The sequence below is a fragment of the Ambystoma mexicanum genome, chromosome 6q, assembly GCF_040938575.1.
Source record: "Ambystoma mexicanum isolate Mex_15411 chromosome 6q, UKY_AmexF1_1, whole genome shotgun sequence".
Taxonomy (NCBI): Eukaryota; Metazoa; Chordata; class Amphibia; order Caudata; family Ambystomatidae; genus Ambystoma; species Ambystoma mexicanum.
This window is the reverse complement of record NC_090937.1, coordinates 1,631,688,998-1,631,704,326: the sequence shown is the minus strand read 5'-3', so window position 1 is coordinate 1,631,704,326 and position 15,329 is coordinate 1,631,688,998. Positions and strand designations below refer to the sequence as shown.

The 15,329-nt window shown below is 50.0% G+C and overlaps 11 non-coding genes across 11 annotated transcripts; all 11 read right to left on the bottom strand.

The window, feature by feature from the left end:
* Nucleotides 1–33: 33 nt before the first annotated feature.
* On the bottom strand, nt 34–105 carry TRNAM-CAU (transfer RNA methionine (anticodon CAU)). The gene has a single exon. It is a non-coding gene; the product is annotated as a tRNA-Met (tRNA).
* Nucleotides 106–1,290: 1,185 nt separating this feature from the next.
* Nucleotides 1,291–1,362, bottom strand: TRNAM-CAU (transfer RNA methionine (anticodon CAU)). Its single transcript has one exon. It is a non-coding gene; the product is annotated as a tRNA-Met (tRNA).
* Nucleotides 1,363–3,401: 2,039 nt separating this feature from the next.
* TRNAG-UCC (transfer RNA glycine (anticodon UCC)) lies at nt 3,402–3,473 on the bottom strand. Its single transcript has one exon. It is a non-coding gene; the product is annotated as a tRNA-Gly (tRNA).
* A 1,185-nt stretch (nt 3,474–4,658) lies between these two features.
* TRNAG-UCC (transfer RNA glycine (anticodon UCC)) lies at nt 4,659–4,730 on the bottom strand. The gene has a single exon. It is a non-coding gene; the product is annotated as a tRNA-Gly (tRNA).
* A 1,185-nt stretch (nt 4,731–5,915) lies between these two features.
* TRNAG-UCC (transfer RNA glycine (anticodon UCC)) lies at nt 5,916–5,987 on the bottom strand. The gene has a single exon. It is a non-coding gene; the product is annotated as a tRNA-Gly (tRNA).
* A 1,185-nt stretch (nt 5,988–7,172) lies between these two features.
* Nucleotides 7,173–7,244, bottom strand: TRNAG-UCC (transfer RNA glycine (anticodon UCC)). The gene has a single exon. It is a non-coding gene; the product is annotated as a tRNA-Gly (tRNA).
* A 1,185-nt stretch (nt 7,245–8,429) lies between these two features.
* TRNAG-UCC (transfer RNA glycine (anticodon UCC)) lies at nt 8,430–8,501 on the bottom strand. The gene has a single exon. It is a non-coding gene; the product is annotated as a tRNA-Gly (tRNA).
* Nucleotides 8,502–9,686: 1,185 nt separating this feature from the next.
* TRNAG-UCC (transfer RNA glycine (anticodon UCC)) lies at nt 9,687–9,758 on the bottom strand. Its single transcript has one exon. It is a non-coding gene; the product is annotated as a tRNA-Gly (tRNA).
* Nucleotides 9,759–10,943: 1,185 nt separating this feature from the next.
* TRNAG-UCC (transfer RNA glycine (anticodon UCC)) lies at nt 10,944–11,015 on the bottom strand. The gene has a single exon. It is a non-coding gene; the product is annotated as a tRNA-Gly (tRNA).
* Nucleotides 11,016–13,457: 2,442 nt separating this feature from the next.
* On the bottom strand, nt 13,458–13,529 carry TRNAG-UCC (transfer RNA glycine (anticodon UCC)). The gene has a single exon. It is a non-coding gene; the product is annotated as a tRNA-Gly (tRNA).
* Nucleotides 13,530–14,714: 1,185 nt separating this feature from the next.
* On the bottom strand, nt 14,715–14,786 carry TRNAG-UCC (transfer RNA glycine (anticodon UCC)). The gene has a single exon. It is a non-coding gene; the product is annotated as a tRNA-Gly (tRNA).
* Between the last annotated feature and the right edge of the window lie 543 nt (nt 14,787–15,329).

Below are 15,329 nucleotides of genomic sequence, written 5' to 3'. Positions count from 1 at the left end.
TGCCATGACACAAAAACATAATTTGAAAAAAGTTAGCAGAGGATGGTTTCGATCCATCGACCTCTGGGTTATGGGCCCAGCACGCTTCCGCTGCGCCACTCTGCTGGTTGGAGAACAAGAGCTTTTCTGGGCTTTTACAGCCTACAAACCGACAACCCTAGACCCAGTTTCGAGTGAAGCGGGCAGTAGGCCTTACAAAGCCAAACAACCTGAAACCACGCACTCCCATCCCATGGCCTTTTGCAGACAGGCCTCATTTCTCTAGCTCACACCCTAACTGCCAACACCCCTTCCCCTTCTCTCTCTGTCTCTATCTCTCTGTCTCTCTCTCTCATTCTCTCTCTCTCGCAAATAGATACTTTACTTCCCAGGTGCAACAAAACAAGCCTTCTCGAGCTGGCAGATATGGGAAGGAAGGAAGGAAGGGCCAGTTTGGAAACTCAACTCAATTACCATAAATCCCCTGCTAAGGGTTATGGGAGGGAGGAATGAAGGAACTTTGCTTCAGGGAAAGGGCTGCTGCTGCTTCAGCATGTGAGGAGCGCAGCCACACGTTTCACCTTCTTCAGTATGTTGGTTTACAGGATGAGAGAGATCCTGAAACCTCACTCTAATAGGCTGAGGTGCTGTGCTCGGTGGCCTGCTGGGACCAAGGCCCGTCAGGGCAAGGCGAATAGGCCTTTGTCAGGCCTTCGTCAGGGCTTTGTCGGGGAGGGGCCAGGAGCCCTGCTCGCTTCAATCCCCTCACCGATAGACAGTTGCAGAAACTAGGATGCAAGAACCTTTCCTGGATGGGGTTTTGATTTTCACGAAAAGTGTGTCAGCTTTGCTTTCAGCATGAGTCTGATTTCCAAAAAATGCATTTTGAACAATTTAAAGATTTGATCTGCGTTGGCCAGGAATCGAACCCGGGTCAACTGCTTGGAAGGCAGCTATGCTCACCACTATACCACCAACGCCTGCCTGTCTGGGCTATCTGATGGAGCGGCCCTTAGAAATAAGAATAAGTCATTGGCTGGGAATGAAAAAAGCTTGCGTTTGACGCAGAAGCAGTTCGCATCATGAGGTCTTGCCGGTCAGCCCAACATTTCCCCGGGACCCCTTAAAAAAGGAGCTTGGTTTTAAGTTTGGTTTGATTGAACAGTACATTTTGTTGGCTGGGCTGGGACCCTCTCCTATTTAGCGCAAGAGTGGAACGAGGCAGCAAGTTCAAGGAATGACATTGCATCCAGGCACTTACAGCTCTTTGTGCCCTAATGCCATGACACAAAAACATAATTTGAAAAAAGTTAGCAGAGGATGGTTTCGATCCATCGACCTCTGGGTTATGGGCCCAGCACGCTTCCGCTGCGCCACTCTGCTGGTTGGAGAACAAGAGCTTTTATGGGCTTTTACAGCCTACAAACCGACAACCCTAGACCCAGTTTCGAGTGAAGCGGGCAGTAGGCCTTACAAAGCCAAACAACCTGCAACCACGCACTCCCATCCCATGGCCTTTTGCAGACAGGCCTCATTTCTCTAGCTCACACCCTAACTGCCAACACCCCTTCCCCTTCTCTCTCTGTCTCTCTCTCTCTGTCTCTCTCTCTCATTCTCTCTCTCTCGCAAATAGATACTTTACTTCCCAGGTGCAACAAAACAAGCCTTCTCGAGCTGGCAGATATGGGAAGGAAGGAAGGAAGGGCCAGTTTGGAAACTCAACTCAATTACCATAAATCCCCTGCTAAGGGTTATGGGAGGGAGGAATGAAGGAACTTTGCTTCAGGGAAAGGGCTGCTGCTGCTTCAGCATGTGAGGAGCGCAGCCACACGTTTCACCTTCTTCAGTATGTTGGTTTACAGGATGAGAGAGATCCTGAAACCTCACTCTAATAGGCTGAGGTGCTGTGCTCGGTGGCCTGCTGGGACCAAGGCCCGTCAGGGCAAGGCGAATAGGCCTTTGTCAGGCCTTCGTCAGGGCTTTGTCGGGGAGGGGCCAGGAGCCCTGCTCGCTTCAATCCCCTCACCGATAGACAGTTGCAGAAACTAGGATGCAAGAACCTTTCCTGGATGGGGTTTTGATTTTCACGAAAAGTGTGTCAGCTTTGCTTTCAGCATGAGTCTGATTTCCAAAAAATGCATTTTGAACAATTTAAAGATTTGATCTGCGTTGGCCAGGAATCGAACCCGGGTCAACTGCTTGGAAGGCAGCTATGCTCACCACTATACCACCAACGCCTGCCTGTCTGGGCTATCTGATGGAGCGGCCCTTAGAAATAAGAATAAGTCATTGGCTGGGAATGAAAAAAGCTTGCGTTTGACGCAGAAGCAGTTCGCATCATGAGGTCTTGCCGGTCAGCCCAACATTTCCCCGGGACCCCTTAAAAAAGGAGCTTGGTTTTAAGTTTGGTTTGATTGAACAGTGCATTTTGTTGGCTGGGCTGGGACCCTCTCCTATTTAGCGCAAGAGTGGAACGAGGCAGCAAGTTCAAGGAATGACATTGCATCCAGGCACTTACAGCTCTTTGTGCCCTAATGCCATGACACAAAAACATAATTTGAAAAAAGTTAGCAGAGGATGGTTTCGATCCATCGACCTCTGGGTTATGGGCCCAGCACGCTTCCGCTGCGCCACTCTGCTGGTTGGAGAACAAAAGCTTTTCTGGGCTTTTACAGCCTACAAACCGACAACCCTAGACCCATTTTCGAGTGAAGCGGGCAGTAGGCCTTACAAAGCCAAACAACCTGCAACCACGCACTCCCATCCCATGGCCTTTTGCAGACAGGCCTCATTTCTCTAGCTCACACCCTAACTGCCAACACCCCTTCCCCTTCTCTCTCTGTCTCTCTCTCTCTGTCTCTCTCTCTCATTCTCTCTCTCTCGCAAATAGATACTTTACTTCCCAGGTGCAACAAAACAAGCCTTCTCGAGCTGGCAGATATGGGAAGGAAGGAAGGAAGGGCCAGTTTGGAAACTCAACTCAATTACCATAAATCCCCTGCTAAGGGTTATGGGAGGGAGGAATGAAGGAACTTTGCTTCAGGGAAAGGGCTGCTGCTGCTTCAGCATGTGAGGAGCGCAGCCACACGTTTCACCTTCTTCAGTATGTTGGTTTACAGGATGAGAGAGATCCTGAAACCTCACTCTAATAGGCTGAGGTGCTGTGCTCGGTGGCCTGCTGGGACCAAGGCCCGTCAGGGCAAGGCGAATAGGCCTTTGTCAGGCCTTCGTCAGGGCTTTGTCGGGGAGGGGCCAGGAGCCCTGCTCGCTTCAATCCCCTCACCGATAGACAGTTGCAGAAACTAGGATGCAAGAACCTTTCCTGGATGGGGTTTTGATTTTCACGAAAAGTGTGTCAGCTTTGCTTTCAGCATGAGTCTGATTTCCAAAAAATGCATTTTGAACAATTTAAAGATTTGATCTGCGTTGGCCGGGAATCGAACCCGGGTCAACTGCTTGGAAGGCAGCTATGCTCACCACTATACCACCAACGCCTGCCTGTCTGGGCTATCTGATGGAGCGGCCCTTAGAAATAAGAATAAGTCATTGGCTGGGAATGAAAAAAGCTTGCGTTTGACGCAGAAGCAGTTCGCATCATGAGGTCTTGCCGGTCAGCCCAACATTTCCCCGGGACCCCTTAAAAAAGGAGCTTGGTTTTAAGTTTGGTTTGATTGAACAGTACATTTTGTTGGCTGGGCTGGGACCCTCTCCTATTTAGCGCAAGAGTGGAACGAGGCAGCAAGTTCAAGGAATGACATTGCATCCAGGCACTTACAGCTCTTTGTGCCCTAATGCCATGACACAAAAACATAATTTGAAAAAAGTTAGCAGAGGATGGTTTCGATCCATCGACCTCTGGGTTATGGGCCCAGCACGCTTCCGCTGCGCCACTCTGCTGGTTGGAGAACAAGAGCTTTTATGGGCTTTTACAGCCTACAAACCGACAACCCTAGACCCAGTTTCGAGTGAAGCGGGCAGTAGGCCTTACAAAGCCAAACAACCTGCAACCACGCACTCCCATCCCATGGCCTTTTGCAGACAGGCCTCATTTCTCTAGCTCACACCCTAACTGCCAACACCCCTTCCCCTTCTCTCTCTGTCTCTCTCTCTCTGTCTCTCTCTCTCATTCTCTCTCTCTCGCAAATAGATACTTTACTTCCCAGGTGCAACAAAACAAGCCTTCTCGAGCTGGCAGATATGGGAAGGAAGGAAGGAAGGGCCAGTTTGGAAACTCAACTCAATTACCATAAATCCCCTGCTAAGGGTTATGGGAGGGAGGAATGAAGGAACTTTGCTTCAGGGAAAGGGCTGCTGCTGCTTCAGCATGTGAGGAGCGCAGCCACACGTTTCACCTTCTTCAGTATGTTGGTTTACAGGATGAGAGAGATCCTGAAACCTCACTCTAATAGGCTGAGGTGCTGTGCTCGGTGGCCTGCTGGGACCAAGGCCCGTCAGGGCAAGGCGAATAGGCCTTTGTCAGGCCTTCGTCAGGGCTTTGTCGGGGAGGGGCCAGGAGCCCTGCTCGCTTCAATCCCCTCACCGATAGACAGTTGCAGAAACTAGGATGCAAGAACCTTTCCTGGATGGGGTTTTGATTTTCACGAAAAGTGTGTCAGCTTTGCTTTCAGCATGAGTCTGATTTCCAAAAAATGCATTTTGAACAATTTAAAGATTTGATCTGCGTTGGCCGGGAATCGAACCCGGGTCAACTGCTTGGAAGGCAGCTATGCTCACCACTATACCACCAACGCCTGCCTGTCTGGACTATCTGATGGAGCGGCCCTTAGAAATAAGAATAAGTCATTGGCTGGGAATGAAAAAAGCTTGCATTTGACGCAGAAGCAGTTCGCATCATGAGGTCTTGCCGGTCAGCCCAACATTTCCCCGGGACCCCTTAAAAAAGGAGCTTGGTTTTAAGTTTGGTTTGATTGAACAGTACATTTTGTTGGCTGGGCTGGGACCCTCTCCTATTTAGCGCAAGAGTGGAACGAGGCAGCAAGTTCAAGGAATGACATTGCATCCAGGCACTTACAGCTCTTTGTGCCCTAATGCCATGACACAAAAACATAATTTGAAAAAAGTTAGCAGAGGATGGTTTCGATCCATCGACCTCTGGGTTATGGGCCCAGCACGCTTCCGCTGCGCCACTCTGCTGGTTGGAGAACAAGAGCTTTTATGGGCTTTTACAGCCTACAAACCGACAACCCTAGACCCAGTTTCGAGTGAAGCGGGCAGTAGGCCTTACAAAGCCAAACAACCTGCAACCACGCACTCCCATCCCATGGCCTTTTGCAGACAGGCCTCATTTCTCTAGCTCACACCCTAACTGCCAACACCCCTTCCCCTTCTCTCTCTGTCTCTCTCTCTCTGTCTCTCTCTCTCATTCTCTCTCTCTCGCAAATAGATACTTTACTTCCCAGGTGCAACAAAACAAGCCTTCTCGAGCTGGCAGATATGGGAAGGAAGGAAGGAAGGGCCAGTTTGGAAACTCAACTCAATTACCATAAATCCCCTGCTAAGGGTTATGGGAGGGAGGAATGAAGGAACTTTGCTTCAGGGAAAGGGCTGCTGCTGCTTCAGCATGTGAGGAGCGCAGCCACACGTTTCACCTTCTTCAGTATGTTGGTTTACAGGATGAGAGAGATCCTGAAACCTCACTCTAATAGGCTGAGGTGCTGTGCTCGGTGGCCTGCTGGGACCAAGGCCCGTCAGGGCAAGGCGAATAGGCCTTTGTCAGGCCTTCGTCAGGGCTTTGTCGGGGAGGGGCCAGGAGCCCTGCTCGCTTCAATCCCCTCACCGATAGACAGTTGCAGAAACTAGGATGCAAGAACCTTTCCTGGATGGGGTTTTGATTTTCACGAAAAGTGTGTCAGCTTTGCTTTCAGCATGAGTCTGATTTCCAAAAAATGCATTTTGAACAATTTAAAGATTTGATCTGCGTTGGCCGGGAATCGAACCCGGGTCAACTGCTTGGAAGGCAGCTATGCTCACCACTATACCACCAACGCCTGCCTGTCTGGGCTATCTGATGGAGCGGCCCTTAGAAATAAGAATAAGTCATTGGCTGGGAATGAAAAAAGCTTGCGTTTGACGCAGAAGCAGTTCGCATCATGAGGTCTTGCCGGTCAGCCCAACATTTCCCCGGGACCCCTTAAAAAAGGAGCTTGGTTTTAAGTTTGGTTTGATTGAACAGTACATTTTGTTGGCTGGGCTGGGACCCTCTCCTATTTAGCGCAAGAGTGGAACGAGGCAGCAAGTTCAAGGAATGACATTGCATCCAGGCACTTACAGCTCTTTGTGCCCTAATGCCATGACACAAAAACATAATTTGAAAAAAGTTAGCAGAGGATGGTTTCGATCCATCGACCTCTGGGTTATGGGCCCAGCACGCTTCCGCTGCGCCACTCTGCTGGTTGGAGAACAAGAGCTTTTATGGGCTTTTACAGCCTACAAACCGACAACCCTAGACCCAGTTTCGAGTGAAGCGGGCAGTAGGCCTTACAAAGCCAAACAACCTGCAACCACGCACTCCCATCCCATGGCCTTTTGCAGACAGGCCTCATTTCTCTAGCTCACACCCTAACTGCCAACACCCCTTCCCCTTCTCTCTCTGTCTCTCTCTCTCTGTCTCTCTCTCTCATTCTCTCTCTCTCGCAAATAGATACTTTACTTCCCAGGTGCAACAAAACAAGCCTTCTCGAGCTGGCAGATATGGGAAGGAAGGAAGGAAGGGCCAGTTTGGAAACTCAACTCAATTACCATAAATCCCCTGCTAAGGGTTATGGGAGGGAGGAATGAAGGAACTTTGCTTCAGGGAAAGGGCTGCTGCTGCTTCAGCATGTGAGGAGCGCAGCCACACGTTTCACCTTCTTCAGTATGTTGGTTTACAGGATGAGAGAGATCCTGAAACCTCACTCTAATAGGCTGAGGTGCTGTGCTCGGTGGCCTGCTGGGACCAAGGCCCGTCAGGGCAAGGCGAATAGGCCTTTGTCAGGCCTTCGTCAGGGCTTTGTCGGGGAGGGGCCAGGAGCCCTGCTCGCTTCAATCCCCTCACCGATAGACAGTTGCAGAAACTAGGATGCAAGAACCTTTCCTGGATGGGGTTTTGATTTTCACGAAAAGTGTGTCAGCTTTGCTTTCAGCATGAGTCTGATTTCCAAAAAATGCATTTTGAACAATTTAAAGATTTGATCTGCGTTGGCCGGGAATCGAACCCGGGTCAACTGCTTGGAAGGCAGCTATGCTCACCACTATACCACCAACGCCTGCCTGTCTGGACTATCTGATGGAGCGGCCCTTAGAAATAAGAATAAGTCATTGGCTGGGAATGAAAAAAGCTTGCATTTGACGCAGAAGCAGTTCGCATCATGAGGTCTTGCCGGTCAGCCCAACATTTCCCCGGGACCCCTTAAAAAAGGAGCTTGGTTTTAAGTTTGGTTTGATTGAACAGTACATTTTGTTGGCTGGGCTGGGACCCTCTCCTATTTAGCGCAAGAGTGGAACGAGGCAGCAAGTTCAAGGAATGACATTGCATCCAGGCACTTACAGCTCTTTGTGCCCTAATGCCATGACACAAAAACATAATTTGAAAAAAGTTAGCAGAGGATGGTTTCGATCCATCGACCTCTGGGTTATGGGCCCAGCACGCTTCCGCTGCGCCACTCTGCTGGTTGGAGAACAAGAGCTTTTATGGGCTTTTACAGCCTACAAACCGACAACCCTAGACCCAGTTTCGAGTGAAGCGGGCAGTAGGCCTTACAAAGCCAAACAACCTGCAACCACGCACTCCCATCCCATGGCCTTTTGCAGACAGGCCTCATTTCTCTAGCTCACACCCTAACTGCCAACACCCCTTCCCCTTCTCTCTCTGTCTCTCTCTCTCTGTCTCTCTCTCTCATTCTCTCTCTCTCGCAAATAGATACTTTACTTCCCAGGTGCAACAAAACAAGCCTTCTCGAGCTGGCAGATATGGGAAGGAAGGAAGGAAGGGCCAGTTTGGAAACTCAACTCAATTACCATAAATCCCCTGCTAAGGGTTATGGGAGGGAGGAATGAAGGAACTTTGCTTCAGGGAAAGGGCTGCTGCTGCTTCAGCATGTGAGGAGCGCAGCCACACGTTTCACCTTCTTCAGTATGTTGGTTTACAGGATGAGAGAGATCCTGAAACCTCACTCTAATAGGCTGAGGTGCTGTGCTCGGTGGCCTGCTGGGACCAAGGCCCGTCAGGGCAAGGCGAATAGGCCTTTGTCAGGCCTTCGTCAGGGCTTTGTCGGGGAGGGGCCAGGAGCCCTGCTCGCTTCAATCCCCTCACCGATAGACAGTTGCAGAAACTAGGATGCAAGAACCTTTCCTGGATGGGGTTTTGATTTTCACGAAAAGTGTGTCAGCTTTGCTTTCAGCATGAGTCTGATTTCCAAAAAATGCATTTTGAACAATTTAAAGATTTGATCTGCGTTGGCCGGGAATCGAACCCGGGTCAACTGCTTGGAAGGCAGCTATGCTCACCACTATACCACCAACGCCTGCCTGTCTGGGCTATCTGATGGAGCGGCCCTTAGAAATAAGAATAAGTCATTGGCTGGGAATGAAAAAAGCTTGCGTTTGACGCAGAAGCAGTTCGCATCATGAGGTCTTGCCGGTCAGCCCAACATTTCCCCGGGACCCCTTAAAAAAGGAGCTTGGTTTTAAGTTTGGTTTGATTGAACAGTACATTTTGTTGGCTGGGCTGGGACCCTCTCCTATTTAGCGCAAGAGTGGAACGAGGCAGCAAGTTCAAGGAATGACATTGCATCCAGGCACTTACAGCTCTTTGTGCCCTAATGCCATGACACAAAAACATAATTTGAAAAAAGTTAGCAGAGGATGGTTTCGATCCATCGACCTCTGGGTTATGGGCCCAGCACGCTTCCGCTGCGCCACTCTGCTGGTTGGAGAACAAGAGCTTTTATGGGCTTTTACAGCCTACAAACCGACAACCCTAGACCCAGTTTCGAGTGAAGCGGGCAGTAGGCCTTACAAAGCCAAACAACCTGCAACCACGCACTCCCATCCCATGGCCTTTTGCAGACAGGCCTCATTTCTCTAGCTCACACCCTAACTGCCAACACCCCTTCCCCTTCTCTCTCTGTCTCTCTCTCTCTGTATCTCTCTCTCATTCTCTCTCTCTCGCAAATAGATACTTTACTTCCCAGGTGCAACAAAACAAGCCTTCTCGAGCTGGCAGATATGGGAAGGAAGGAAGGAAGGGCCAGTTTGGAAACTCAACTCAATTACCATAAATCCCCTGCTAAGGGTTATGGGAGGGAGGAATGAAGGAACTTTGCTTCAGGGAAAGGGCTGCTGCTGCTTCAGCATGTGAGGAGCGCAGCCACACGTTTCACCTTCTTCAGTATGTTGGTTTACAGGATGAGAGAGATCCTGAAACCTCACTCTAATAGGCTGAGGTGCTGTGCTCGGTGGCCTGCTGGGACCAAGGCCCGTCAGGGCAAGGCGAATAGGCCTTTGTCAGGCCTTCGTCAGGGCTTTGTCGGGGAGGGGCCAGGAGCCCTGCTCGCTTCAATCCCCTCACCGATAGACAGTTGCAGAAACTAGGATGCAAGAACCTTTCCTGGATGGGGTTTTGATTTTCACGAAAAGTGTGTCAGCTTTGCTTTCAGCATGAGTCTGATTTCCAAAAAATGCATTTTGAACAATTTAAAGATTTGATCTGCGTTGGCCGGGAATCGAACCCGGGTCAACTGCTTGGAAGGCAGCTATGCTCACCACTATACCACCAACGCCTGCCTGTCTGGGCTATCTGATGGAGCGGCCCTTAGAAATAAGAATAAGTCATTGGCTGGGAATGAAAAAAGCTTGCGTTTGACGCAGAAGCAGTTCGCATCATGAGGTCTTGCCGGTCAGCCCAACATTTCCCCGGGACCCCTTAAAAAAGGAGCTTGGTTTTAAGTTTGGTTTGATTGAACAGTACATTTTGTTGGCTGGGCTGGGACCCTCTCCTATTTAGCGCAAGAGTGGAACGAGGCAGCAAGTTCAAGGAATGACATTGCATCCAGGCACTTACAGCTCTTTGTGCCCTAATGCCATGACACAAAAACATAATTTGAAAAAAGTTAGCAGAGGATGGTTTCGATCCATCGACCTCTGGGTTATGGGCCCAGCACGCTTCCGCTGCGCCACTCTGCTGGTTGGAGAACAAGAGCTTTTATGGGCTTTTACAGCCTACAAACCGACAACCCTAGACCCAGTTTCGAGTGAAGCGGGCAGTAGGCCTTACAAAGCCAAACAACCTGCAACCACGCACTCCCATCCCATGGCCTTTTGCAGACAGGCCTCATTTCTCTAGCTCACACCCTAACTGCCAACACCCCTTCCCCTTCTCTCTCTGTCACTCTCTCTCTGTCTCTCTCTCTCATTCTCTCTCTCTCGCAAATAGATACTTTACTTCCCAGGTGCAACAAAACAAGCCTTCTCGAGCTGGCAGATATGGGAAGGAAGGAAGGAAGGGCCAGTTTGGAAACTCAACTCAATTACCATAAATCCCCTGCTAAGGGTTATGGGAGGGAGGAATGAAGGAACTTTGCTTCAGGGAAAGGGCTGCTGCTGCTTCAGCATGTGAGGAGCGCAGCCACACGTTTCACCTTCTTCAGTATGTTGGTTTACAGGATGAGAGAGATCCTGAAACCTCACTCTAATAGGCTGAGGTGCTGTGCTCGGTGGCCTGCTGGGACCAAGGCCCGTCAGGGCAAGGCGAATAGGCCTTTGTCAGGCCTTCGTCAGGGCTTTGTCGGGGAGGGGCCAGGAGCCCTGCTCGCTTCAATCCCCTCACCGATAGACAGTTGCAGAAACTAGGATGCAAGAACCTTTCCTGGATGGGGTTTTGATTTTCACGAAAAGTGTGTCAGCTTTGCTTTCAGCATGAGTCTGATTTCCAAAAAATGCATTTTGAACAATTTAAAGATTTGATCTGCGTTGGCCGGGAATCGAACCCGGGTCAACTGCTTGGAAGGCAGCTATGCTCACCACTATACCACCAACGCCTGCCTGTCTGGGCTATCTGATGGAGCGGCCCTTAGAAATAAGAATAAGTCATTGGCTGGGAATGAAAAAAGCTTGCGTTTGACGCAGAAGCAGTTCGCATCATGAGGTCTTGCCGGTCAGCCCAACATTTCCCCGGGACCCCTTAAAAAAGGAGCTTGGTTTTAAGTTTGGTTTGATTGAACAGTACATTTTGTTGGCTGGGCTGGGACCCTCTCCTATTTAGCGCAAGAGTGGAACGAGGCAGCAAGTTCAAGGAATGACATTGCATCCAGGCACTTACAGCTCTTTGTGCCCTAATGCCATGACACAAAAACATAATTTGAAAAAAGTTAGCAGAGGATGGTTTCGATCCATCGACCTCTGGGTTATGGGCCCAGCACGCTTCCGCTGCGCCACTCTGCTGGTTGGAGAGCAAGAGCTTTTCTGGGCTTTTACAGCCTACAAACCGACAACCCTAGACCCAGTTTCGAGTGAAGCGGGCAGTAGGCCTTACAAAGCCAAACAACCTGCAACCACGCACTCCCATCCCATGGCCTTTTGCAGACAGGCCTCATTTCTCTAGCTCACACCCTAACTGCCAACACCCCTTCCCCTTCTCTCTCTGTCTCTCTCTCTCTGTCTCTCTCTCTCATTCTCTCTCTCTCGCAAATAGATACTTTACTTCCCAGGTGCAACAAAACAAGCCTTCTCGAGCTGGCAGATATGGGAAGGAAGGAAGGAAGGGCCAGTTTGGAAACTCAACTCAATTACCATAAATCCCCTGCTAAGGGTTATGGGAGGGAGGAATGAAGGAACTTTGCTTCAGGGAAAGGGCTGCTGCTGCTTCAGCATGTGAGGAGCGCAGCCACACGTTTCACCTTCTTCAGTATGTTGGTTTACAGGATGAGAGAGATCCTGAAACCTCACTCTAATAGGCTGAGGTGCTGTGCTCGGTGGCCTGCTGGGACCAAGGCCCGTCAGGGCAAGGCGAATAGGCCTTTGTCAGGCCTTCGTCAGGGCTTTGTCGGGGAGGGGCCAGGAGCCCTGCTCGCTTCAATCCCCTCACCGATAGACAGTTGCAGAAACTAGGATGCAAGAACCTTTCCTGGATGGGGTTTTGATTTTCACGAAAAGTGTGTCAGCTTTGCTTTCAGCATGAGTCTGATTTCCAAAAAATGCATTTTGAACAATTTAAAGATTTGATCTGCGTTGGCCAGGAATCGAACCCGGGTCAACTGCTTGGAAGGCAGCTATGCTCACCACTATACCACCAACGCCTGCCTGTCTGGGCTATCTGATGGAGCGGCCCTCAGAAATAAGAATAAGTCATTGGCTGGGAATGAAAAAAGCTTGCGTTTGACGCAGAAGCAGTTCGCATCATGAGGTCTTGCCGGTCAGCCCAACATTTCCCCGGGACCCCTTAAAAAAGGAGCTTGGTTTTAAGTTTGGTTTGATTGAACAGTACATTTTGTTGGCTGGGCTGGGACCCTCTCCTATTTAGCGCAAGAGTGGAACGAGGCAGCAAGTTCAAGGAATGACATTGCATCCAGGCACTTACAGCTCTTTGTGCCCTAATGCCATGACACAAAAACATAATTTGAAAAAAGTTAGCAGAGGATGGTTTCGATCCATCGACCTCTGGGTTATGGGCCCAGCACGCTTCCGCTGCGCCACTCTGCTGGTTGGAGAACAAGAGCTTTTCTGGGCTTTTACAGCCTACAAACCGACAACCCTAGACCCAGTTTCGAGTGAAGCGGGCAGTAGGCCTTACAAAGCCAAACAACCTGCAACCACGCACTCCCATCCCATGGCCTTTTGCAGACAGGCCTCATTTCTCTAGCTCACACCCTAACTGCCAACACCCCTTCCCCTTCTCTCTCTGTCTCTCTCTCTCTGTCTCTCTCTCTCATTCTCTCTCTCTCGCAAATAGATACTTTACTTCCCAGGTGCAACAAAACAAGCCTTCTCGAGCTGGCAGATATGGGAAGGAAGGAAGGAAGGGCCAGTTTGGAAACTCAACTCAATTACCATAAATCCCCTGCTAAGGGTTATGGGAGGGAGGAATGAAGGAACTTTGCTTCAGGGAAAGGGCTGCTGCTGCTTCAGCATGTGAGGAGCGCAGCCACACGTTTCACCTTCTTCAGTATGTTGGTTTACAGGATGAGAGAGATCCTGAAACCTCACTCTAATAGGCTGAGGTGCTGTGCTCGGTGGCCTGCTGGGACCAAGGCCCGTCAGGGCAAGGCGAATAGGCCTTTGTCAGGCCTTCGTCAGGGCTTTGTCGGGGAGGGGCCAGGAGCCCTGCTCGCTTCAATCCCCTCACCGATAGACAGTTGCAGAAACTAGGATGCAAGAACCTTTCCTGGATGGGGTTTTGATTTTCACGAAAAGTGTGTCAGCTTTGCTTTCAGCATGAGTCTGATTTCCAAAAAATGCATTTTGAACAATTTAAAGATTTGATCTGCGTTGGCCGGGAATCGAACCCGGGTCAACTGCTTGGAAGGCAGCTATGCTCACCACTATACCACCAACGCCTGCCTGCCTGGGCTATCTGATGGAGCGGCCGTTAGAAATAAGAATAAGTCATTGGCTGGGAATGAAAAAAGCTTGCGTTTGACGCAGAAGCAGTTCGCATCATGAGGTCTTGCCGGTCAGCCCAACATTTCCCCGGGACCCCTTAAAAAAGGAGCTTGGTTTTAAGTTTGGTTTGATTGAACAGTACATTTTGTTGGCTGGGCTGGGACCCTCTCCTATTTAGCGCAAGAGTGGAACGAGGCAGCAAGTTCAAGGAATGACATTGCATCCAGGCACTTACAGCTCTTTGTGCCCTAATGCCATGACACAAAAACATAATTTGAAAAAAGTTAGCAGAGGATGGTTTCGATCCATCGACCTCTGGGTTATGGGCCCAGCACGCTTCCGCTGCGCCACTCTGCTGGTTGGAGAACAAGAGCTTTTATGGGCTTTTACAGCCTACAAACCGACAACCCTAGACCCAGTTTCGAGTGAAGCGGGCAGTAGGCCTTACAAAGCCAAACAACCTGCAACCACGCACTCCCATCCCATGGCCTTTTGCAGACAGGCCTCATTTCTCTAGCTCACACCCTAACTGCCAACACCCCTTCCCCTTCTCTCTCTGTCTCTCTCTCTCTGTCTCTCTCTCTCATTCTCTCTCTCTCGCAAATAGATACTTTACTTCCCAGGTGCAACAAAACAAGCCTTCTCGAGCTGGCAGATATGGGAAGGAAGGAAGGAAGGGCCAGTTTGGAAACTCAACTCAATTACCATAAATCCCCTGCTAAGGGTTATGGGAGGGAGGAATGAAGGAACTTTGCTTCAGGGAAAGGGCTGCTGCTGCTTCAGCATGTGAGGAGCGCAGCCACACGTTTCACCTTCTTCAGTATGTTGGTTTACAGGATGAGAGAGATCCTGAAACCTCACTCTAATAGGCTGAGGTGCTGTGCTCGGTGGCCTGCTGGGACCAAGGCCCGTCAGGGCAAGGCGAATAGGCCTTTGTCAGGCCTTCGTCAGGGCTTTGTCGGGGAGGGGCCAGGAGCCCTGCTCGCTTCAATCCCCTCACCGATAGACAGTTGCAGAAACTAGGATGCAAGAACCTTTCCTGGATGGGGTTTTGATTTTCACGAAAAGTGTGTCAGCTTTGCTTTCAGCATGAGTCTGATTTCCAAAAAATGCATTTTGAACAATTTAAAGATTTGATCTGCGTTGGCCGGGAATCGAACCCGGGTCAACTGCTTGGAAGGCAGCTATGCTCACCACTATACCACCAACGCCTGCCTGTCTGGGCTATCTGATGGAGCGGCCCTTAGAAATAAGAATAAGTCATTGGCTGGGAATGAAAAAAGCTTGCGTTTGACGCAGAAGCAGTTCGCATCATGAGGTCTTGCCGGTCAGCCCAACATTTCCCCGGGACCCCTTAAAAAAGGAGCTTGGTTTTAAGTTTGGTTTGATTGAACAGTACATTTTGTTGGCTGGGCTGGGACCCTCTCCTATTTAGCGCAAGAGTGGAACGAGGCAGCAAGTTCAAGGAATGACATTGCATCCAGGCACTTACAGCTCTTTGTGCCCTAATGCCATGACACAAAAACATAATTTGAAAAAAGTTAGCAGAGGATGGTTTCGATCCATCGACCTCTGGGTTATGGGCCCAGCACGCTTCCGCTGCGCCACTCTGCTGGTTGGAGAACAAGAGCTTTTCTGGGCTTTTACAGCCTACAAACCGACAACCCTAGACCCAGTTTCGAGTGAAGCGGGCAGTAGGCCTTACAAAGCCAAACAACCTGCAACCACGCACTCCCATCCCATGGCCTTTTGCA